The sequence below is a fragment of the Somniosus microcephalus genome, chromosome 1 (genome assembly GCF_052327205.1).
Source record: "Somniosus microcephalus isolate GS21.2 chromosome 1, FLI_Smic_1.0, whole genome shotgun sequence".
In the NCBI taxonomy this organism is placed as follows: domain Eukaryota; kingdom Metazoa; phylum Chordata; class Chondrichthyes; order Squaliformes; family Somniosidae; genus Somniosus; species Somniosus microcephalus.
The window spans coordinates 51,107,976-51,133,919 of NC_140987.1; the positions used below are offsets into that span (position 1 = coordinate 51,107,976).

Here is a 25,944-nt window from a genome sequence, read left to right on the forward strand (position 1 = left end):
GCCGGATTCGAACCCGGGTCCCTGGCACTGTGAGGCAACAGTGCTAACCACTATGCCACCGTGCTGCCCTGTTGCTGAAGGCTTGGGGCAACTTTTTGAATGCTGAGGCACAGCTGTGGAAGGTTGGAGCCTCACACACTTCTCCAGTGTGAGCTCCTGGGAAGCCCCTCTCACCACCCTAACTCAGCGCCTCCTCAACGGAGGCATCTGCCAGACGCATGGGAGGCCTTTTGTTCCTTCCCTTCCTGGCATTAGAGGATCTCCAGCAACAGCATCACCAGCAACAACAGCAGGAGCGGCAGGCTGCAGCTCAGCGACCTGGGGCAGCACAGGCCAGAAGGGGCCAGTGCATGGAAGGCCGTCGGCGCAGGAGATACCCCCCAAACAGGGTCTACAGACACAGGGTCAGCTACCTCAACATGACTGAGCAGCAGTGCCAGAGGCGGCTCCGACTTTCACGAGAGGTTGTGACTGACATCTGCGCAATGCTGCAGCAAGACCTGGAGCCCAGAGCACCAGGTCCACACTACTTACCAGTGGCCATCAAAGTCACCACCGCACTCAACTTTTATGCTTCAGGCTCCTTCCAGGGATCAGCAGCAGACATCAGCGGCATCTCCCAGGCGGCCGCACACACTTGCATCATGCAGGTAACCGATGCCCTCTTTGCCCTCGTGCACAATCACATCCATTTCACCAGGGATCGCACAAGTGTGACGGCGCGAGCGCGTGGATTAGCTCAGCTGGCAGGCTTTCCAAGGGTGCAGGGCATAATTGACTGCACACATGTGGCCCTTAGGGCACCTCACCGCAATCCAGGAGTTTTTGTCAACCGCAAGGGCTTCCACTCCCTTAACGTTCAGCTGGTGTGTGACCACAAGAAGGTGATTTTGCATGTTTGTTTTTAAAAAAAATTTTTTATTCATTGATGGGATGTGAGCGTTGCTGGCTGGCTAGGCCTGCATTTAGTGCCCATCCCTAATTGCCCTTGAGAAGATGGTGGTGAGCCGCCTTCTTGAACCGCTGCAGTCCATATGGTGTAGGTACACCCACAATGCTGTTAGGAAGGGAGTTCCAGGATTTTGGCCCAGCGACAGTGAAGGAATGGCGATACAGGTCCAAGTCAGGATGGTGTGTGGCTTGGAGGGGAACTTGTAGGTGGTGATGTTCCCATGCGTCTGCTGCCCTTGTCCTTCTAAGTGGTAGAGGTCGCGGGTTTGGAAGGTGCTGTTGAAGGAGCTTTGGCGAGTTGCTGCAGTGTATCTTGTAGATGGTACACACTGCAGCCACAGTGCGCCGGTGGTGGAGGGAGTGAATGTTGAAGGTGGTGGATGGAGTGCCAATCAAGCCGGCTGCTTTATCCTGAATGGTGTCGAGCTTCATGAGTGTTGTTGGAGCTGCACTCATCCAGGCAAGTGGAGAGTATTCCATCACACTCCTGACTTGTGCCTTGCAGCTGCCATGACTCCTTTATACTGCGCCAGTCTACTGTGCCTCCGCTATTCAGTCCGCCAAACGAACTTCAAGGATGACTACTTGGAGACAAGGGATATCCCCTGCGCTCTTGGCTAATGACGCCATTGAGGAGACCAGCCAGCGAAGCTGAGGAGCGCTACAACTCCAGCCACATTACCACCAGATGCATTATCGAGCAAACCATCGGATTGCTGAAGATACGCTTCAGATGCCTCGATAGATCAGGTGGAGCCCTACAGTATTCATCAGCCAGGGTCTCCAAAATCGTCGTGGTATGCTGTGTGCTTCACAACATGGCACAGCATCGTGGCTTGCCGATTCCGCAGAACCAAGAGGCTCCTCACAGAGCCGCCTCGGATGAGGATGATGCTGAGGAGGAGGAGGAGTAGGACAGAAACGAGCATCCTGCAGAGGCCCGCCAACCAGCGGCACCAGTGCGCGAGAGCATTGCTGGGCGGAATGCAAGGAACGCACTCATCCTGGGTAGATTTGCGTAGCCTGGTACATCAAACACTGCAGCCTCACTGCTTCTTAACTGACCATGGACAGTGGCCCATGCCTACACTTTCCTACCTATTTGACCAGCTTGCTGATATCTGCAAGTTATCCTAAGGCCTCTATGTGATATCCCCATTCGCCAAATGACAGACGCCATAACTGCAGCAGCTGCCACCAGATTTTTTATGTACAGGAAAATGATGGCATTAAAACTATTTACAAGACTGGATGGTGGAATAGTTATGTGAATGTGAGCATAGAGAGATACGGAATGGGTAAGGATGCATGGATGTCACTGTGAAGTGGGATGTGGAGGAAGAGATTGCTGAAGCTGAGTGCTGTTGGGGAAAGGCAATGGGGATCAGGTTGAGGGTGATGGAAACTTCGTACTTGCTTTCCCTGTGCGGTGAAGGTCACGGAAGCGCTTCCTGCACTGCATCCAGGTGCGATGGGTGACTCCCTGAGAGTTTACCTCTGCTGCCACCTCCATCCAGGCAGCCCTGGACTCTTTGGGAGGCCTCTTCCTCCCTGAGTGAGGGTAGAGGACCTCCCAGTGGGCCCTTACCCCATCCACCAAGGTCTGCACTGACGTCTCGTTGAATTTGGCCGCAGCTCGGCCTCTGCCGCTGGCAGCAGCTGGTGCAGGCTCCTCTGCCATTGTGCAAGAGTGGTTGAGAAGCCTGCAGAGGTGGAGAAGCTTGCTGGACACTTTAAAAGCACCACGAATGATGACATCATACTGTGGGGCTTTCTGGCTGGAAATGGACACTTAGCAAGGCTGCCCACACGCTGGAACTTAATTGGCCACTTGAGGGAAAATTGCGTCCAGCTGGCTGACCCATTTTTTTTCGGGTCGGAACCCCACATTCGGGGAACCTGCACATTTCCCGCACGATCCAGAAAATTGGGCGCTCAATGTTTTCAAGGGGAGACTGGATAGGTACTTGAGGGAAATAAACTTGCAGGGCTATGGGGATAGAATGGGGGAATGGGACTGACTGGATTGCTCTGCAGAGAGCTGGCATGGACTCAATGGGCCGAATGGCCTCCTTCTGTGCCGTTATGACTCTATGACCAACCAGATCATTATTAGTTCTAATAAAGCAGCCACTCCCTCTTGTTTAGAGGTAGTCCCCTCCCTTCACAGAGGTTGTCTTCTCCGGTCACAGAGCAACTATTCTCTCGTCATGGAGGCACCCTCCCCCCCGCAACTCTCCTTCTACTTCAGAGGCATCTAAGCCCCCACAATTCAGAGGTACCCCCATCCAATTCCCTCCCAGTTCACTGAGGCTCTCCCCTTTAACCTCTTCCCATTTCACAGTGGCATTCTCCCCCTCAACCTCCTCCAAGTTCAGAAGTACACTCCCCCTCTAAGTTTCGCAGTTACCTGGGACACCCTCCTCCTATAACCTCCCCAGCTCACCATGGCAATCTACACGCACCACATCTCTGCACATAAAGCAGGCTTTCTGAACACGCTGCTGAAAGTCATCCAAATTCCAGATGCAAAAAATCCCATTGAAGTGCAGCAATCCAACCAACCACATCAAGAGCAAGAAAGTCAAACAACCCATTTGTAAGCTTGATGACGGGAAAGCTACTGGGCCTGATGACACGGTACTCTTGAGTGTTCTTTTGGGGAATTGATTGCTTTCCCAGCACACCTATTTCAGGAGAGGAGGGAGATAATTGACTGAGAAATTGGTATAAACATACGCAGCATTTCTTCTACTGGCTATTATATATAGGTAATTGAAAATAGTGAATGACAAAGTGTTACAACCTTTGAATTAACTCCAATCTGATCACTAATATCTCTTAACAGCAATATTGCTGGCCGGCCATCTTCCACCCTCCATAAAATTGAGCTCATCCAAAACTCTGCTGGACGTATTATAATTCGCACCAAGTCCCGTTCACCCATCAGCCCTGTTCTCGCTGACCCACATTGGATCCCAGTCCGGGAATGCCTTGATTTTTAAATTCACATCTTCGTGTTCAAATCACTCCATGGCCTTGCCCTTCCCTAGCTCTGTAACCTCCTCCAATCCTACAACCATCTGAGAAATCTGCGATCCTCCAACCCTGGCCTCTTATGCATCCTCCACTTCCTTCACCCCACCATTGGCGGCTGTGCCTTCAGCTGTCTAGGCCCTAAGCTCTGGAGTTCCCTCGCTAAACCTCTTGGCCCCTCCACCCCTCTCTCCTTCTTTAAGACGCTGTTTTAAATCTACGTCTTGCTAATGTCTCTTTCTTTGGCTCGGTGTCAATTTTTGTCCGATTACACTCTTGCGATGCACCTTAGAACGCCTTACTGCGTTAAATGTACATAAATGTAAGTTGTTTTTATTGTTGCATGCACTAGGTTATGATAAATCTTTGCAATGCCAATAAAATGCCTTCAGTTCTCCCATAAACGACCAGGGTTAATTTCATGAAACATCAATTGTTGTTACGATTCTCTCTGGGTGCACCCTATTAATATGGAGTTTAAAGTAATGCATAGAAAACATGAAATGATACACACTATAAAAGGGCAATAAAGAAAAGGATTTAGGTGTCATTATTGGTCATTTACTGAAAATATTTAGTCAAATGAATATTGATATGCTGGGATGTATTTTGAGGGTGTTTCATTATAAATTAAAACAAATTATTCCAGCCTGGCATAGATCATTGCTGAGGCCACATTTGGACTATTTTGTGCACTTTTTGGGTATCTTATTTTGAAAAGGACATCATTACACTGCAGAGAAGAGTAACAAAGCTGATTCCTAAATCATGAAGACTCAACAAAGTGAATTTGTTTTCATTTTGAGAGGAGGCATCATGCAGGTCTTTAAAATCCTGAGAAGTATGTAGAGGTATGCAGGGTATTTGATTCGGACTATGGAAAAATAAGTGTGCAGTTCTACTGCAGCTACTGATTTCAGATCGATAGCTACAGTATCCATTTTCAGCCAGCAGCCCCTTATAATGTCTGGCTGCAATTTGCACAGTCAGATCTAGCAGGGACCTCTGTGCACTCCTGCTTAAACATATGCATAGGGCTCCGCTCCTAGCTCTTAAATGTGTCGAGAGCACAGGTGAGAGCGCCAGCACTCTCAGTACATTTAAACAAGCCCTGGGTAGGGTGACAACGTGTTCGGCAAACCTTTTTAAACCAACTTTGATAGCACACTGCAGCTACACTCCATGCAATGACAAACCAAGTGGCGAGGCTGCCTCCTCGAAGGAGTCTCGCAGTGTTTCCGCCAAACTCAGATCAGGATCTGAATTGGGAGATACACTGCAACTTTTGTAGTAAACCAACTTCAAAATAGCACTAAATTTACAGTATAAACATACCCTGACCAGCCTCAAGCGAGACTCGTGATTGGAAGAAACTTTGGAGCAAATTCCGTGATCCCATGCTCCCAGTGGGAAGTCGGGATCACAGGAAACACAGGTCAGAGAATCGGAGCTACAATGTTCTCACCTTATTTCCAACTTACACGCCCTTTAACTGTCGCTTACCGGTTAATCAAACCTATTGGTTTATTACCTTGGAGTATTGGATAGGTGAAACAGAAGCCAAGCAAAAGCAATTCATGCCACACTGATTAATAATTGGTTAGGAATGGGATTTGGAGGCCAGGGTAGATTGTACATGGAAGCAAAGGACTTGATGGGATAAATACCACTTTCTTGTTCCAGGCTTGCTTATCTTAGAAGGTTTTCATTCCTTTCTAGGCCATATTACAGTCTACATAGAATTACATAGAATTTTACAGCACAGAAACAGGCCATTTGGCACAACAGTGCTACGCCAGTGTTTAAGATCCACACGAGCTTCATCCCACCTTACTTCATCTCATCCTATCAGCATATCCTTCTATTCCTTTCTCCCTCATATACTCACTAGCTTCCTGTTAACTAATGAATCCCTTTAAGTCTAACTAATAATTTAGCCTCAAACCTAAAATGCCTGAAGTTTCTTAATAGAAATAATTACTAAATTTTTCTGCAAAACTCTCATAAAGCTTGAATTTTTCACTTACCCAGATAAGCAAAATATAGGGAGATTATACTGCCGATATTGGATACCATAGAACATGCTCCAAGTCCCATATTCCTCACCACAGTTGGATACATTTCAGATGAGAAAATATAGATTATTGTGTAGGCTGCTGTCGCACCAGATTTACCAATCATCACCAATATAGTGATCACAATTTGAAGAGCTGTAGAAATTAAATTAATCAACAGTTAGTGTGCACTGAAAGGTAATTCAAAATTGTTTGATTGCATCAACTGTTTTGCAATTTCTTTTAGTTACAACCAAAATGAGCACCAAAAATAAACAGCTCCAATAGAGGGTAGAATTTCCTTCCTTTAAACTGGTGGGAATGAGTTCCGCCCTAAATTCCTGCCCTTCTCCACCCAGATTATAGTAATTCTGTGTCAAATTCAGCGTGCAATTTCTAGGCTTTTGAAATTACGCTGTGGAGCGCTATCATATTTTCGTGGAGACTTTATCCATTTATTTTAAACTAAATACCCCTGCACATGCTACCCCAAATTAGTCCTCCCTTCAACCCGCACACATTTGTGTAAATTACTCCTAAAATAATTTATATTGCTTATATCATGTATAAACAATGGGGAGCCAGAGAGCGGTTGCACAGGAACATTGGTAGCTGGTGAATGGGTTGCAGGGGGAGTGCAGGGGAATGGGAAATGGGCTGCACAGAAATTTAGTGGCCCAGAAATTGGATTTGGATCCGAAATGGGCAGCGTTAAGGCCCAATGGCCTAGAAATTCGTGACCGCCACAAAAGCTGCCGGTGTCACCACGGCCGAGTGTTAACGGCTGCTGAAAATGGTGGCGCTGGCAGGACCGAAAAATTGGCGTGGGGGACTAATTAACATTAGCCCAGCGTTTAACTCACTGTGCAATGCCGTCCTGGTGGCATTCACCCCAGCAGGAGGCCCCAATGTAGCGTGGATGAAGCGCCATTTCAGCTAGAACAGCCTTCTGTGAAAGCAAGGCTGTCATTTCAGAAAGTATTGGCCGTATTTTCCGATCGCAGGCCTCCCGTGGGCAGAGGCCTGCGATCTGGAAAAATCTATGCCCTTACCTGAGGGCTTCCGGGACGCACACACTTCCGATCCTGGGCCTCTCCAAACTCCAAGTGCGCAGGGCCCACGTATCCCAGAGGCGCATGTAGTTCGCAGCGTTCCTGGGATCACGTGGGCCATGGGGAGCCAATCAAAGAAGGGAATCTCCCTTCATACACTTGACAGGAAGACCTGCCAAATATATGAATGGAAATCATCCCAAAAACATAGTAAAACTTTAAATACATTTTTTTTAAAGTCAAATTTTTTAAATGACTTGAAATTCCAATAAAATAAATATTTAAAAAAAAAATTTAAATTTTTGAAAAAACAATTAAAGTTTTTTACGAGGTTAAAAATAAACTTATCTTTTTTTAAAGTATTTTTAAATGATAAATCAGTGAACATTTAAAAAAAAACTTTTTTCAACTCTTATCCTGGTAAAAGCAGGCCTTACGTCTGCTTTTACCAGGCATAAGAATTGTAAGGGTTTTCTGCGGGCGGAGGGTCTCCAAAAAGCAGAACTATCCGCCCGCAGAGGCCCTGCTTCAGGGCAGGCGGACAGCGTGAGAGTGTGTGAGACAGAGAGAGAGAGAGAGAGTGTGAGAGAGAGTGTGAGAGAGAGTGTGAGAGAAAGTGTGAGAGCGAGAGTGTGAGTGAGAGAGAGAGAGAGATTGAGTGAGCGTGAAAGAGAGTGAGAGATAGAGAGAGTGAGAGGGTGAGAGAGAGTGAGAGTGAGAGTGAGAGAGTGCGTGAGAGTGTGTGTGAGAGAGTGAGAGTGAGAGAGTGTGTGAGAGAGAGAGTGTGAGAGAGAGCGAGAGTGTGGGAGGGAGAGAGTGTGAGAGAGAGAGTGTGTGAGAGAGAGTGTGAGAGATCGGAAATGCCGGTATTCAGCGCATGCGCTGTGCATGCCTAAAACAGGCATTTCTGATGTCCCTACGGGTGGGTACACAGCGCGTACACACTCGTAGGGATTGGAATATCTGGGCCATTGTCGGCTTCTTAAAGGGGCAATGCCTTCGGAAATGAAAAAATAAAAATGATGTAAAAATTGGCAGTTTTTAGCCCTTACAGCTCAACTGCCTTCTGAAAAAAAATTAACATTAAAAAGAATTCCCAAATGGGAGTCTTCAGCTCTTAAAGCTAAATTCCCTCCTGCACCGAAACAAATGGGAAAACTACCTCAGCACTAACACATCAAACTCATCAAGCCAGGGAAGGGGCACCCAGGATCTCGCACGCAGCACTCCAGCTTTGTGCAGAGGGTCAACACTGCAAGAGAGGTCCTCTACCCACAGGAGCCAGGAGGCCCTCCAGAAAGAACGATGAGGGACCAGATCACTGAGGCTGTCACTGCCCGCAGTGTCGCCCCCCACCACCTGGCTCCAGTGCCCAAAGAAGCTTCATGTCCTCAGACCAGTGGTCAAGGTCAGTGAATGCATCTTCAAAAGCCATCTCCTACCAACTGTACCACTAGCCTCACACACCTCTCAAAGCTTGACTCCCCCCCCACCCCCTTGGAGGAGATGGTGCTGGCCATTCTTGGCAGGGGCATGGCTGAGCCCTTGGCCAGTGGCAGGGCTGAAAGTATACAAGATGCTGGTATCCTCATATGTTATCCTCCTTCGCGCATGCACCCCTTGCTTTCCCGCCCTCTGGGGAGCTGGTCCCTGAGTGTTGGGGGGGAGGGAGGAGGAAGGAGGAGGAGGAGGAGGAGGTGGAGGAGGAGAAGGATGATGATGAAGATGTTGCATGCCGATTGACGTCACCCACTCTTAATTTACATCTCCAGGACCATCGCTGCTAAGGCCCTCACCAAAATGGCGGGCGCCTAGTCCTGCGCCACAAAAGGGCACTAGAGTGGCGGCCGCCATTTTTTGCCATGATTGCAGCACGAATGGGTGGTGCTCAGGTAAAGAATTTCTAGCCCAACGATGTTAAGCTGCGCCACCTCAAAATGGACTAGGTAGCACGCAAAATTTGTGCTCAGTCCTCATTAACATGATTATAGTCTTAATTGCAGTGCTAAAACTGCTGCTCATTGGCTTAACGTTCGACAGATGGGCCAATATCGGGTCCAGTCTAATTCCCAGTCATGTTTGGCACAGGCTTTATTCAGTATGTAAAGGGGAGGTGCATTGATGCTACAGCATCTCATTGTCAAGCCATTCAGAACTGCAGCTGCAAGAAGAAGTCATGGCGGAGCATCCTCAAGGGAAAAAAACCCGCAGATATTCCGACACGGCTCTGGAGGCACTGGTCATGGCTGTGGAGAGGAGGCGGGCTGTCTTCTTCCCACAGGCTGGCAGGAAGCCGTCGCCACACACCTTGTGAAGACTGTGGCAGGAGATAGCCGCACATGTCACGGCCAGCACAGTGGTGCCAAGGTCAGCCATCCAGTGCCGAAAGAAGTTTGATGACCTCACATGGCAGGTCAAGGTGAGTGAAGGCTTCAGCAAATGCCATATCCCACCATCTTCACCACAAGCCTCACACACTACTCAATGCACCACACCCCCAGCACTCACCTACCAACAATCTCTACCTATCACCACTCACACCTCAAAATCAGAGCTTCACTTCACTCTCACGACCTTGCCACTGCTGCAACACTCACACCCACACCTCACACCTCACACACACTGACAGCTATTCAACTATGACAGGCACATCACCCAAACATTTTGCGCCAGACTCACTCACACATTCTCTTTCTCTTGCAGGCCAAAGTCGCACTTAACCTTCATCGTCGCTGGGTCAAGATCCTGGAACTCCCTACCTAACAGCACTGTGGGAGTACCTGCACCACACGGACTGCAGCGGTTCAAGAAGGCGGCTCACCACCACCTTCTCAAGGGCAATTAGGGATGGGCAATAAATGCTGGCCTTGCCAGCGACGCCCACATCCCGTGAACGAGTAAAAAATAAATAACCGGAGGGAGCAGCGGCAGACAGTCGGCGAGTAGGCTGACATCCATGACCTCAGCCAGCTGGAAGAGAGAGCGCTGGATATAATTGGGCAGCAGGTCATAAAGGCCGTGGCAACTGGTGAGATTGAACCCCTTGGGGACAACAACGAAATGCTCATTCCTAATCCTCCTTCTCACATCCCACTTCCCCCTCCTCCCACAATCTCGTCATCTCATCAAGCTGCTGATGCTGTATGCATGCGTATCTTGCTTCCCACCCTTCCCTCACCATAACCCGACTCTTGTGCCTTTCTGCTTTCAGACAATCACCAACAAGCACCAGAGCAGCCTGTCTCCGAGGCGATGCATGAGCGCGAGGGGGGAGAAGAGGAAGAAGAAGACACAGCGTCACTGCATCTGTCACTCGCAGACACCAGCTCAGAAACTGGCACTGCGCGTACTTTAGAGGCTAGTGTAGTAGTGGGATCTGCACAGGGTGAGGCACCGGGCATGAGTGGGCTGCAGCAAGGCCAGGGGGAAAGGTAGCTCGGGGTCTAGCTCCCCAGAGTGCGAGTTCGCACGCGAGTTTTGCTGCACACGACTCAGATGAAGGTCATGCACACCGAATTGCTAGGTGCAATGACAAGCCTGCCAGAGAGCCTCTTGGCAATGTCAAGGAGCATGGAGGAGTCCGCCTCCAACATTGCATGGGGCTCTGCGAAGAGCTAGGAGCCCAGGATTTCCAGGGTGGAAGTGATGGAAGACTCCCAAAGAGACAGTGTCGACCCAGACATGATGGTGTGTGTGGTGGACGATGTCGCGGCTGCCATTGCAGGACAGGCGGAAATGATCCACCGCCTTAGTGCTGCAGCGGAAGCACAGACCCCTTTTATGCAGTCTCAGCTTGATGCCGTCGAAACTCAGACCCCTCTCATGCAGTCTCAGCTTGATGCCACCCAAGCTCAGACTGCTGCCTTCGTGGCTGTGTTTACCAATGTCGACCAGGGCTTGCAGGGTGTTGCAGCAGCCCAGCAATCTGTGCTCCAACAGATTGCTAGGGATGCTGAGGTGCTGCCCCGGGGGAGTGGCAGTGGGTCAGTGGAGCAGGAACCTGCTGTCCTCTCTCAAGATGACAGCATTCCTGCTCCCACCACTGCCACTCCGCCATTGCCCTTGCTGCTGCCTGTCAGCCAGCCAGCCCAGACTACTGCCGCCCATGCCGAGGTGCTGCAGTCTGCAGCCGGGTCTTCTAGGGCCAGATCTGCTCAAGGTCATCCTGCAAGGCCATCTGAAGTCTTCCCCATGGAAACTCAGCAGCCTTCCACCAGCCATGCTGCAGCCACTGGTGGAGCACTTCGTAGGCACACTGGGACAGGAAAGGGCACCTGAATAACAGGCACTAAGGGATTGCATCAGGGTGATTAGTTCATATCGTTACTGTAAATATATGTGATTTGATTTTTGATAAATGTATTGGCCCAGAACTTGGTGTCGGGGGCTTGCCGCGCGTGCAAGCCCCCGATGTGCACTCACCCTGCGCGCCGACATCTGAAACCTGGCCCGCAGTGGATTTCCTGTCAGTGGCCCGGTTCTGATGTCGGCGCGCTGTGCTAACCTGACCCAGCGACGTAGTTAGTGCGATGTGCCGGCTGGGATCAGGTGAGCACTGTTCAGCCAATCAGGGGAGGGGAAACTTCATTCATAAGTTTGAGAGTAAGAACTGTCAAACTCATGAGAAGTACTGCACCCCAAAACACTACTTAAACTTTAAATAAAATTTTAAAAAACATCCCAATCATTTAATTAAGTATAAATAAGTTTTAAAAAATAATTTAAACAATAATTTTTTTTTTTGAAAAAAATAAATTTTTTATAAAAAGGGTCCAAAACTAAACTTACCTTATTGTAGATTCTTTAAAATAATAAACCTGTAGGAAAAAAAATTCTAAATTGCACTAAAACACCACTTACCCGTAAAAATAAATACTTACGTGTGCTTTTTACAAGCGTAAAGACTGGAGGCCTTTACACATGCGCAAATCCCCCAAAACAGAGGAAATCCAAGATGCACGCGCTGCCCCCTACAGCGCACGCGCTAGCCTCTTCAACTCTTGGGTTAGAGGAGAGGAAATGTCGGTTTTCAGCGCATGCGCTGTGCATGCTGAAAACCGGCATTTCCTCCGGCCAGATGCGTGAGTACCCCTTCCGTACTCACGCGTTTGGGGAGGAATTACTGCCCCATTAATTTCATTTGGAATCTTTTGTGGTGTCTCTCATTTCAGTTTTTTGCCCAGGAGGACCCTGTGATATTCCGTCACAGAGGGATGGTTGATGGTATGTGGTGAGCAACGGGGATCTGGGGTTTCATTCTTTTTTTTAAATTTGTTCCTGGGATGTGGGCATCACTGGCAAAGTCAGCATTTATTGCCCATCCCTAATTGCCCTTGAGAAGGTGGTGGTGAGCCACCTTCTTGAACCACTGCAGTCCGTGAGGTGAAGTTTCTCTCAGTGCGCTATTAGGGAGGGTGTTCCAGGATTTTGACCCAGCAACAATGGAGGAACGGCGATATATTTCCAAGTCAGGATGGTGTGTGACTTGGAGATTATGCTTTTCCCATGCACCTGCTGCCCTTGTCTTCTAGGTGATAGAGGTCGTAGGTTTGGGAGGTGCTGCCGAAGAAGCCTTGGCAAGTGGCTGCAGTGCATCTTGTAGATGGTACATACTGCCACGGTGCGCTGGTGGTGGAGGGAGTGAATGTTTAAGGTGGTGTATGGGGTACCAATCAAGCGGGCTGCTTTGTCCTGGAAGTTGTTGAGCTTCTTGAGTGTTGTTGGAGCTGCACTCATCCAGGCAAGTGGAGAGTATTCCATCACACTCCTTACTTGCGCCTTGTAGATGGTGGAAAGGCTTGGGGAGTCACTCGCCACAGAATACCTAGCCTCTAACCTGCTCTTGTAGCCACAATATTTATGTGGCTGGTCCAGTTAAGATTCTGGTCAATGGTAATGCCCAGGATGTTGATGGTGGGGGGTTCGGCGATGGTAATGCCGTTGAATGTCAAGGGGCGTTGGTTAGACTCTCGCTTGTTGGAAATAGTCATTGCCTGGCATTTGTGTGGCACGAATGTTACCTACTACTTATCAGCCCAAACGTTAATGTCGTCCAGATCTTGCTGCATGCGGGCATGGACTGCTTCATTATCTGAGGAGTTGTAAATAGAACTGAACACTGTGCAATCATCAGCAAACATCCCCACTTCTGACCTTATGATGGAGGGAAGGTCATTGATGAAGCAGCTGAAGATAGTTGGGCCTAGGTCACTGCCCTGAGGAACTCCTGCAGCGATGTCCTGGGGCTGAGATGATTGTCAAGGGCAGTCACTCTCACCTCACCTCTGGAATTCAGCTCTATTGTCCATGTTTGGACCAAGGCTGTAATGAGGTCTGGCGTTGAGTGGTCCTGGTGCAACCCAAACTGAGCATCGGTGAGCAGGTTAAATAGTGAGTAAGTGTCGCTTGATAACACTGTCAATGACACCTTCCATCACTTTGCTGATGATTGAGAGTAGACTGATGTGGCGGTAATTGGCCGGATTAATTTGTCCTGCTTTTTGTTGACAGGAAATACATGAGCAGTTTGGCTAGAGGCACGGCTAGTTCTGAAACACAAGTATTCAGAACGACAGCCAGGATGTTGTCGGGGCCCAAAGCCTTTGCTGTATCCAGCGCACTCAGCCATTTCTTGAAATCACATGGAGTGAATCAAATTCAAAGAATCATAGAATCATAGAAATTTACGGCACAGAAGAAGGCCATTCGACCCATCGTGTCTTTGCCGGCCAAAAAAGAGCTATCCAGCCTAATCCCACTTTCCAGCTCTCGGTCCATGGCCTTGTAGGTTACGGCACTTCAAGTGCATATCCAAGTACTTTTTAAATGCGATGAGCGTTTCTGCCTCTACCACCCTTTAAGACAGTGAGTTCCAGACCCCCACTGCCCTCTGGGGGAAAAAGTTCTCCTCAATTCCCTCCTAATCCTTCTACCAATTACTTTAAATCTATGCCTCCCAGTTATTAACCTCTCTGCTAGGGAAATAGGTCCTTCCTGTTCATTGTATCGAAGCCCCTTATAATTTTACACACCTCAATCAAGTCTCCCCTCAGCCTTCTCTGTTCCAAAGAAAACAACCCCAGCCTATCCAATCTTTCCTCGTAGCTAAAATTCTCCAGTCCTGGCAACATCCTCGTAAATCTCCTCTGCACCCTCTCTAGTGACATCACATCTTTCCTGTAATGTGGTGACCAGAACTGTACGCAGTACTCTAGCTGTGGGCTAACTAGTGTTTTATACAGTTCAAGCATAACCTCCCTGCTCTTATATTCTATGTCTCGGCTAATAAAGGCAAGTATCCCATATGCCTTCTTAACCACCTTATCTACCTGTCCTGCTACTTCAGGGATCTGTGGACATGCACTCCAAGGTCTGTCTGTTCCTCTACACTTCTCAGTATCCTACCATTTATTGTGTATTCCCTTGGCTTGTTAGCCCTCCACAAATGCATTACCTCACACTTCTCTGGATTGAATTCCATTTGCCACTTTTCTGCCCACCTGACCAGTCCATTGATATCTTCCTGGAGTCTACAGCTTTCTTCCTCACTATCAACCACACAGGCAACTTTTTTATCATCTGCAAACTTATTAATCAGGCCCCCAAACTGAAGTCTAAATCATTGATAAATACCACAAAAAGCAAGGGACCTAGTACTGAGCCCTGCGGAACCCCACTGGAAACAGCTTTCCAGTCACAAAAACATCCGTCGAACATTACCCTTTGCTTCCTGCCACTGAGCCAATTTTGCCTCCAATTGCACTTTCCCTTGGATCCCATGGGCTTTTACTTTTCTGACCAGCCTGCCATGTGGGACCTTGCCAAAAGCCTTGCTAAAATCCATGTAGACTACATCAAATGCACTACCCTCATCGACCCTCCTTGATGCCTGCTCAAATAATTCAATCAAGTTAGTCAGACACGACCTTTCCTTAACAAACCCATGCTGACTGTCCTTGATTAATACTGTCCCTCAGAATTTTTCCAACAATTTGCCCACCACGGAGGTTGTAAAATCTGTGTGTTATATTGCAAATTATTACACAGACTACCAGAGTAAACTTTAACAGGACTTTACTATTCGAAGGTCAGGGCGAATCTGCCCAATCACTCATTACACAGCACTTATATACCGGTGTGGTCACCACCGGTATTACAGTATACCGCAGCCAAGATAAAGTAGTGCAACACCTAAAATAGTTCTCTTAAAGGTGGACGGTTACATACAATAGTTCTCTTAAAGGTAGAACGGTTACATACACTACAATCCTCCCTTTTTAGCTTACAACATACTTATTCCCCATTAAACATAACATCATAACATATATCCAACTTCATGTAAAAACAGTTCACAGATGTAGTCTCTGCGGAAAACAGTTCACAGATTCAGTCTCTGCGGAAAACAGTTCACAGATTCAGTCTCTGTGGAAAACAGTTCACAGATTCAGTCTCTGTGGAGGCGCCCCCTGTGCTTCTTGACTCGGTCTGGACAACGCCTCGGTGGTGTAGCAGTTCCCTGCGGTGTAGTCGGTTCACTTTGCTGGGGTGACTCATCCAATAGTCCTTCCCTGGACTTAACAGTTTGAACTTCCATCACTTCTGAACCAGCATTGCTGACTTCTAAAAGCTTGAGTACCTTGGGAAGTTTTTCTACTTCCAAACTGATTTGGTTCCGTTCAGAGGGACCACGTGCGTGATCTGGTAGGGGTGATAATGGTTCAGATGGGTCATCTTCTTCTGTTTCGTCTTTTCCTTTCCTGCTTCTTGGAGACTCTCTGTGCTCCGCTGCCAGCCGCATGCACAGTTCCTCCTCCTCTTTCTCCTGTTGCCTTAGCAGCGCCACCATCTCCCGGTGTTTCTTAGACTTTTTGTGATTCTTCAGGGTTTTTGCACTTCGGAAGATTTCCCCACAAGCTGGGCAGAACAGGTCATCGTTATATTCGGTGTCGTTCAACAGGACGTGGTAATAATCGGTGTCATCCTGAGCTAGGCCAGCGAGAGGGTCTTTTATTTCCTCCATGCCCAGCTGGACGTTAGTCAGCTTTTGTTCCAATTCCAGACATCTCTCCTGAAGAGACTTCTTCATGTGCTCAGCTTCCTCCAGCTTTTCCAGGGCTTCCTGCAAGACTTTTACTAATGACCTCATTCGTGATTTCAATACTTCAACTTCATTCGGAGATTGATTGATCGTATTATTCAATCCCTCTACTGGAGCAGTTGTTTCAGCATTCTGTTGTTCAACATTGACGTGAGTCAGCGTACTTTTGGCATCCAAGGGTTGCTCTGCTGCCATCTTCTCAGTCTGTGTTGCAACATCAGCTATTTCAATAACTTTTGAGAGCTCCAAACCCCTCTCCTTTGAAGATTTAAGCTCATGTTCAAATTGTTCCCATTTCAGAGTCTTGTCCCTCAGCATATGAAGGAGTTGGCTGACCGTTAACTCTTCTGACATCATCCGTTTCCCAGTAGCTGCAGGGATGTTTATAACCTTGCCCTGGGGCTCCTTTGCTGTTTCTACTTCGCCATCATCTGCAGCCTCCACCATTCGAATTTCCACAAATGAATCGTCCGGTGATGCTGCACCCAACTTCAGTAGGAGCTCGGAATTCATGGCGACCAAATCAGCCTTTTCTGCCTGCAACCTGCTAACAAGCGCCTTCAGTTGCTGAACATCTTGCTCCACCAGATTAGAGCACGCACCTTCAGAAACCGAATCAGCTTTGATTCGTTTGGCCTCCTCGCGCAGACGGTTTGTGTGCTCCTGCTCCCTTTTCTCCATCAGCTGCTTCTGTTGTCTTCCCAGATTCTCCCACTCTGTGTCAAAGAACTTTTTCATTGCTTTCATCTCTTGCTCAAGACGGCAACTCAATTGTTCTAATTGCTGTTGTAATTTGAAATGGAGTTGAGTTCGAGCCCGGTGTTCCTCAGAATTGTGCATGTCTGTAAACTGGACAGACTCAGAATTCTCTGTCAAACTATGTTGTTGTTGTTCAGTGGAATTCTGTTCTGAAACTTTGTTCTCCTCTGAAGCATAAGCATTTATGCACTCCTTCGTTTTTGCAACCTTAGTCAGCAAGTCCATTTTAGACTTGTCTTTCGCACCTGGGCTGGTCTTATCGTCATCAGTTTCAGAGTCTGAGCTGATTGTCTTCACTGAGTTCTCACTCGTTATTGCTTTTAGGTAGTGCCATTCCATGTTTATTTCCCTGATCCACTCCCGTCCCAGAAGTGGTGGACCTCCCTCAGGTAGTACATATAAGTCCATTCCTTGGTGTTCTTTGCCCTTGTCTCTCACCTTGACTTTTATCTTTCCGATGGGGTATACTTTATGCCCCGTGTATGTCTGCAATACGATCTTGGTATCTCTCAAGGGTATATGTGAGAATAGCCGGTTGTAATCCCTTCGATTTATGACTGATAGGGCTGATCCTGTGTCCAATTCCATTTTTACTTGGACTCCGGCTATTTTTAGCATGACCCAGATAGTTTGTAGGTCAGCTTCCTTACTCACAGTGTGAATTCTCAGACTACCCAGTTCCTGGCCGTTTGGGTCTGAATCCGAATTCTGTTCATCCGAACTCTTCTCAGCCACCTTGTGTACCTTGCTGTACTTTTCCTGCGGTGACTTTTTTTTGTTGCTGGTCTTCTTTCCTGACCGGCATACTTTAGCTATGTGACCAAGCTTGCCACATTTTCTACATTCCTGGTTTTTAAACCAGCATTGGTTCTGGTCGTGTGTTGTCTTCCCACAACGATAACATTTCGTTGTACCCGAAGTCATTTGATCCACGCTGAGTACCGCTGCCTTCAGCTGCATTTCTGCAGTGCCTCTCGCTGCGGCTTCGTGCGATGCTGCAATAAGGATAGCCTTATCAAGTGTAAGATCGTTCTCTTCTAGCAGTCGCTTTTGTGTTCCTTCCTTCGACAACCCGCACACGAACTTGTCTCTCAATGCCTCTGTCAGATTTTCGCCAAACTGACAGTATTTCGCTAATCTACGCAGTTCAACCAAGTATTCCGCGTTGCTTTCCTCTTTCCGTTGCGTTCTCGCATAAAATTTGAATCGTTCCGCCAACATCAGCGGTGTGGGGTTCAAATGATCCTTCAGGACAGCAACAATATTAGCGAAAGTCTGATCCACCGGTTTAGCTGGTGATAGAAGATGCTTCAATAGCCCGTATGTCTTCGCCCCCATTGAGTTTAGTAAGGTTAGAGCTTTATCATCATCTGCTATTTTATTGGCCTCACAATATATCTCGATGCGTTCTACATACGTGGCCCAATCTTCCACCTCGGAATCGAAGTCGTTGATGTTACCATGCTTAGGCATCTTCACTATCTTTCTGAGAAACAACAACGAATTTGTTCGTTACTTTTTTTTTCCAAAAATGGTGGTTTCCCGCGCTTGTCTTCTTCCCCGCCCACTTTCAAAATGGCGGTTTCCCACTCCTGTCTTCTTCCCCGCCTACTGGCGGCTTCCCGCATTTCTTCCCCTGGCGGGAGGGGTAAGCTTTGCTCTCGGGCGACGACCGCTGGCTTTCGGGGTTCGCAGCCTGCGCGCCGGCTTCAGTGCGTTCTTTGTTCCCTTTTCTCGGCAGAGCAACCGGCGCTGGGGACAACCTGTTGGCGGCGAACAGTTCCAGCCACTGGGCGGAATCTCGCTCGGTCTCCCTCGCTCGGTCCCGTTCCCCCTCGCTCGGGCTCTGTCTCTCCCGCTCGCTCGGGCTCTGTCTCTCCCTCAGCGGCTTCCAATCGCGCCTCCCAGCCCTCTCGCAGTCCGGTCCTTTCCTCCCCCGGCTGCGGCTGAGTTCTCCGCGGTTTTATTTATTTATTATTTTTTTATTTCTTCCCGCGCCTTACGATCCCGGTCGCAGCGCCGCGCGGCCTCGGTAGCTGCCCGGCCTTTTTCGCCGGTCGCGGTCGAGCTGTCTCACGACGCTGTTGCGTCTCCCAGCCCGCTTGTAGCCCGGTCTCTCACACCGGCTGCGTTCCCGCTTGTAGCCCGGTCTCTCACACCGGCTGCGTTCCCGCTTGTACCGCGGCTTCCATGCCCTACGCTGCCCCAGTCTCAGCGTCTCTGGCCCCGACTTCTGTCCGGCTCCTTTCCCCCGACCGTGGTCGAGTTCACCGCCCTTATCCTCCGTTTCTTTTTATTTCCCCCCTACTCACAGTCAACGTGGCCGACTTGCTTCTCGTGGCTGATCGGCTCACTCACCACCGTGACAGAAGGGACGATCACTGCCTGTTGCTGATGGAAGGCTTCGTGTCTGAATTCTTCCTTCTTCCTTGCTCTGTAGACTTGAGCCTTCTCTCAGCAGAACGACGAGGGCGGATGCCTCTTCTCGACGCTCGTTAACTGCTTCGGATGTATCGCTGCCGCAGGGTAAGATCGAACTCGTCGCCACTGTAAAATCTGTGTGTTATATTGCAAATTATTACACAGACTACCAGAGTAAACTTTAACAGGACTTTACCATTCGAAGGTCAGGGCGAATCTGCCCAATCACTCATTACACAGCACTTATATACCTGTGTGGTCACCACCGGTATTACAGTATACCGCAGCCAAGATAAAGTAGTGCAACACCTAAAATAGTTCTCTTAAAGGTGGACGGTTACATACAATAGTTCTCTTAAAGGTAGAACGGTTACATACACTACAGAGGTTAGGCTGACTGGCCTGTAATTACTCGGTCTATGCCTTTCTCCCTTTTTAAACAATAGTACAATGTTAGCAGTCCTCCAGTCTTCCGGCACCACACCTGTAGCCAGAGAGGATTGAAAAATGATGGTCAGAGCTTTCCTCTCTTCCTTCTCTTAACGGCCTGAGATACATTTCATCTGGGCCTAGCGATTTATCTACTTTCAAAGATGCTAAACACCTTAATACTTCTTCTCTCACTATGTTTATCTCATGTAATATTTCACACTCCTCCTCCTTAACTACAATGTCTGCATCATCCCTCTCTTTTGTGAAGACAGACGCAAAGTATTCATTAAGAACCATACCCACATCTCCACCTCCACACACAGGTTACCTTTTTGGTCTATACTAGGCCCTACTCTTTATTTAGTTATCCTCTTGCTCTTTATGTATTTATTGCTCATTAGGAATGGGCAATAAATGCTGACTTTTCCAGCGACGCCCACATCCCATAAACACATTAAAAAAAAAATCTTTGGGTTTTCCTTGATTTTACTTGCCAATATTTTTCATGCCCTCTCTTTGTTTTCCTAATTTCCTTTTTAATTTCACCACTGCACTTTCTATACTCCTCTAGTCTCTCTGCAGTATTTAGCTCTCGGTATCTGACATAAACTTACCTTTTTTGCCTTATCCTACCCTGTATGCCTCTTGATATCAAGGGGGCTCTAGATTTGGGAGTCCCACCCTTTTTCTTTGTGAGAACATATTTGCTCTGAACCCTCACCATCTCCTCCTTTAATGCCTCCCTCTGCTCTGATGCTGATTTACCTTCAAGTAGCTGTTTCCAGTCCACTTTTGCTAAATCACATCTCAGCTTAGTAAAATTGGTCTTTCCCCAATCGAGAACTTTTACTCCTGATCTATCTTTGTCCTTTTCTATAACTATGCTAAATCTAACTGAAATATGATCACTACCACCAAAATTCTCCCCCACTGATACCCCTTCCACCTGCCCAGCTTCATTCCCTAAAACTGAGTCCAGAACCACCCCTCTATTGTTGGGCTTGCTACATACTGGCTAAAAAAGTTCTCCTGAATGCATTTGAAGAATTCTGCACCCTCTGTACCTTTTACACTGATTCTATCCCAGTTATTGTTCCAGAAGGCATTTGATAAAGTTCCACATAAGAGGCTGTTGACTAAGGTAGAAGCCCGTGGAATTGAAGGCAAATTATTGACCTGGTTAGGAAATTGGCTGAGTGGCAGGAGACAGAGAGTTGGGATAATGGGCAGGTCCTCTACTTGGCAGGAGGTGACTAGTGGTGTCCCATAGAGATCTGTGTTGGGGCCTCAACTATTCACAATATTTATTGACGACTTAGATGATGACATAGAGAGACATATATCCAAATTTGCCAAAGACACAAAGATAGGCGGCATTGTAGGCAGAGTAGATGAAAGCATAAAATTACAAAGTGATATCGATAGATTAAGTGAATGGGAAAAACTGTGGCAAATGGATTTTAATATAGGCAAATGTGAGGTCATCCACTTTGGACCTAAAAATGATAGAACAGGGTACTTTCTAAATGGTGAAAGGCTAAAAACAGTGGAGGTCCAAAGAGACTTGGGGGTCCAGGTACATAGATCATTAAAATGTCATGAACAGGTACAGAAAATAATCAGAAAGGCTAATGGAATGCTGGCCTTTATATCTAGAGGACTAGAATACAAGGGGGTAGAAGTTGTGCTGCAGCTGTACAAAGCCCTGGTTAGACCACACCTGGAGCACTGTGAGCAGTTCTGGGCACCACACCTGAGGAAAGATATATTGGCTTTGGAGGGAGTGCAGTGTAGGTTTACCAGAATGATACCCGGACTTCAAGGGTTAAGTTACGAGCAGAGATTACACAAATTAGGTTTGTATTCCCTGGAATTTAGAAGGTTAAGGGGTGATCTGATTGAAGTTTTCAAGTTATTAAGGGGAACAGATAGGGTAGATAAAGAGAAACTATTTTCACTGGTTGGGGATTCGAGGACTAGGGGGGCATAGGGCTAAAAATTCAGTGGCCTGCGCCACCAGTTTGCGCCCAAAGAGGGCTTTTGCGCCACTGTGCAAACCTACCGCCATATTTAGCGGGGCGCTAATGGCGGCGTTAGCCAGTAGCGCTGCGCCACCACCAATGACGTCATCGGTGTGCGCAGCGCCCCGCTATCGCCCTGCTGGCCATATTTGGTTGCTGCCGCCTCCCCCGCGCCGGCCACAAACAGCGACCGGTACACAGGGCCTACCTGTGCCGGTAGTGGGGCGAGTTAAGGTGGAGGTGCGGCCGGCCGCTTTTTCGTCGGCCGCCTGCCCGCACCTCCTTCCCCGGCCTCCTACACCCCCCGCCCCCCGCGGCATTGCCGGCTGTTTCCAGAGAGCCCGGCACTTCTCCTTGGTGCTGGGCTCATTTGCCGGCACTCGCGAGCGGGGATCGCGCTGTTGCAGGCACCTCCCCCTTAAGAATGAGAGGAAGGCCTGCAGTACCGCAGGCTGCCGTGCCGCAGCGGGTGGCGCTGCGGCACTTTACACGCCGATATTCAGTTTCAGCGCCCCAAGCGGGGCGCCGAAACCCTTGTTTAGCGGCCGGCTTCCACTTGGGGCGCTGAAACTGAATTTCCCGCTGGCGCAAGTGGCTCCGCGCGCAGCGGTAATTCTGGCGCCCAGACGAGCTGGGCGCCCCTAACTGAATTTCTAGGCCATAGTCTAAAAATTAGAGCCAGACCTTTCAGGAGTGAAATTAGGAAACACTTCTACACACAAAGGGTGGTAGAAGTTTGGAACTCTCTTCCGCAAATGGCAATTGATGCTAGATCAGTTGTTTATTTTAAATTGGAGATTGATAGCTTTTTGTTAACCAAAGGTATAAAGGGATATGGGCCAAAGGCAGGTATATGGAGTTAGATTGCAGATCAGCCATGATCTCATTGAATGGCGGAGCAGGCTCGAGGGGCTGAAAGGCCTCCTCCTGTTCCTATGTAATTACTCCTTTTTTGTTCTTCAGTTCAACCCATATGGCCTCATTTAATGATCCTCCTGACATATCATCCCTCCTCACAGCTGTAATTGTTTCTTTAACCAATATTGCGACCCCCCTCCTTTTCTATCCCTCTCTATAGAGTCATAGAGTTATAGAGTAATACAGCACGGATAGAGGCCCTTCGGCCCATCGTGTCCGCGCCGGCCATCAAGCCCTGCCTAATCTAATCCCATATTCCAGCATTTGGCCCGTAGCCTTGTATGCTATGGCATTTCAAGTGCGCATCCAAATGCTTCTTAAATGTTGTGAGGGTTTCTGCCTCCACAACCCTTTCAGGCAGTGAGTTCCAGACTCCAACCACCCTCTGGGTGAAAAAGTTCTTTCTCAGATCCCCTCTAAACCTCCCGCCCTTTACCTTGAATCTATGCCCCCTAGTTATTGACCCCTCTACTAAGGGAAAAAGCTCCTCAGCATCCATCCTATCTATGCCCCTCATAATTTTGTACACCTCAATCATGTCCCCCCTCAGCCTCCTCTGCTCCAAGGAAAACAAACCCAATCTGCCCAGTCTCTCTTCATAGCCGAAGCGCTCCAGCCCTGGTAACATCCTGGTGAACCTCCTCTGCACCCTCTCTAACGCGATCACATCCTTCCTGTAGCGTGGCGACCAGAACTGCACACAGTATTCCAGCTGTGGCCTAACTAGTGTTTTACACAGCTCCATCATAACCTCCTTGCTCTTATATTCAATGCCTCGGCTAATGAAGGCAAGTATCCCATATGCCTTTTTTACCACCTTATCCACCTGTTCCGCCGCCTTCAGGGATCTGTGTACTTGCACACCCAGATCCCTCTGACCCTCCGTCTTGCCTAGGGTCTTTCCATTCTATCTCGTCTGAGAACCCTGTAAGCAGGAATGTTGAGCTGCTGCTCATGCCCTTCTTTCAGCCATGTTTCAGTAATAGCTATATCATAGTTCCACATGTCTATCTGTGCCCTCAGCTCATGTCTTACTCACTAGTCTCCTTCATTTGAAGTATATACCGTTAAGCACTGCCAAACCCCTTTGTTGTCTGTTTTCTAGCCTTTGTTTCCTCTGCCTTCCAAACTCACTAACTAATTTACTGCCTTCCATTTCCAGCTTTGCTTCTCTCCCTTCTGAATCTACGCTCAGGTTCCTATCCCCCCTGCCAGGCTAGTTTAAACCCTCTCCGACAACACTAGCAAACCTCCCCACGAGGATTTGTGTCCCGGCCCTGTTGAAGTGCAACCCGTCTCAATGGCCTCAATGCCTGAGGAATCTGAAGCCCTCCCTCCTACACCATCTCTCCAGCCATGCATTCATCTGCTCTATCCTCCTATTCCTGTACTCACTAGCAAGTGGCACCGGGAGTAATCCGGAGATTACTACCTTTGAGGTCCTGCTTATTAATCTCTTTCCTAGCTGCCTAAAATCTGCCTGCAGGACCTCATCCCTCTTTCTACCCATGTCGTTGGTACCAATATGGACGACGACCTCTGGCTGTTCACCCTCCCCCGTCAGAATGTCCTGCAGCCGCTCAGTGACATCCTTGACCCTGGCACCAGGGAGGCAACATACCATCCTGGAGTCATGTCTGCGGCCGCAGAAATGCCTGTCTGTTCCCTTAACTATTGAATCTCCTGTCACTATTGCTTTTCTGACCTTCCTCCTCCCTCCCACCCCGTACAACTGAGCCACCTATGGTGCCATGGACTTGGCTCTGGCTGTACTCCCCAGAGGGACCATCGCCCTCACCAGAATTGGCTGAAGATTGTCTTCTGTGATGGTGGGGACCTCAGGAGGAGGCCAAGATGGATCATCCACTCATTGGAATCGCCCGGAAGGGGGATTGGCTGCTGGCCTCCTCCCTCCCTCCTTGTCCTCATCCTCTTGCTCCTCTTCCACTTCCTCCTCTTTCTCCTGGTCCCACAATCCCTGCTGGCAAGGGCTGTGCCCTCATGATGTCCAAGTTGTGAAGCATGCAGCAGACCACCACGAAATGAGACACCCGCTCCTGTGTGTATTGGAGGGCTTCTCCCGAGCGATCAAGGCAGTGGAACCATTGCTTCAGTAGCCCGATGGTTTGCTCGATGATGTTCCTGGTGCAAGCATGGCTCTCATTTTATGAGTGCTGGCCACAAGTGTTGAGGTTACAAAGGGGGGGGTCATGAGCCAGGTGCAGAACGGATAGCCCTGGTCTCCGAGCAGCCACCCTCGAGTTTGCTGTGGTGGCTGGAAGAGTGCTGGCACACCAGACTGACACAGGATGAAGGCATCATGACTGCTGCCATGATAGCAGGCATTGACCATCAGGAAGTGCTGGACGTGGTTGCACACCAACTGCAAATTAAGAGAGTGGTAGCCTTTGCGGTTACGGAAGATCTCAGGATTGTTATACAGCGCCCGCAAAGCCACATGGGTGCAGTCGATGGTGCCCTGCACCACAGAGAAGCCCGCTATCCTGGCAAGGCCACATGTGTGCTTGTCCTGCTTCCCTCTGCTCAGAGAGAAGACAACGTAGCCCCTTCTCCTGTTGTAGAGAGCCTCAGTGACCTCCCGGATGCAGCGATGGATGGTGAACTGCGAGATGTTAGCTATGTCTCCTGCTGCAGACTGGAAGGATCCGCTGGCGAAGAAACTGAAGGCCACGGTGACCTTGACTGCCACTGGGAGAGCCGTGTTTGCCCTGCTCTCAGGTTCCAGGTCTGGTTGCAGGGGGTGGCAGATTTCTGTGTTCCTTGGTGAAGTATAGCCTCCTAATACACTGCTCCTCGCTTAAATGGATATAAGAGAAGTGCTCTCAGAAGACCCTAGTTGGGTAAGGCCTCCTGTTGAGAGCCCTCCTGGCCCTCCTCCTCCTCCCTCTGTGCGCATCTTCTCCCCTTCTTTGCTGCCTCCGCTCCCTCTCCCAAAGATACTCGAGCACAAGCTGGACTGCCAGTACAGCCGCCATGATGGTGAGCAAATGTTGTGAGCAGAAACCTTTAAATAATAATGAAGGCGTTCTCCACTTGCAACAACACTCCCTGTTACCTTAGAACCTTGAAAGAAGTTTATAAAGCTGCTGAAGTTGTAGAAAGTTGCACAGAGCCAGTCAAACTGCAGAAACATGTCAGATGCAATTAGTTGCTGGTGATCCCTTTAAATACCATTGCTGGAG

At 48.7% G+C, this 25,944-nt stretch overlaps 1 pseudogene; it reads right to left on the reverse strand.

The window, feature by feature from the left end:
- The window catches only part of LOC147124064 (organic cation/carnitine transporter 2-like), a 123,755-nt pseudogene that overhangs the window by 26,995 nt on the left and 70,816 nt on the right, over window positions 1-25,944 (reverse strand).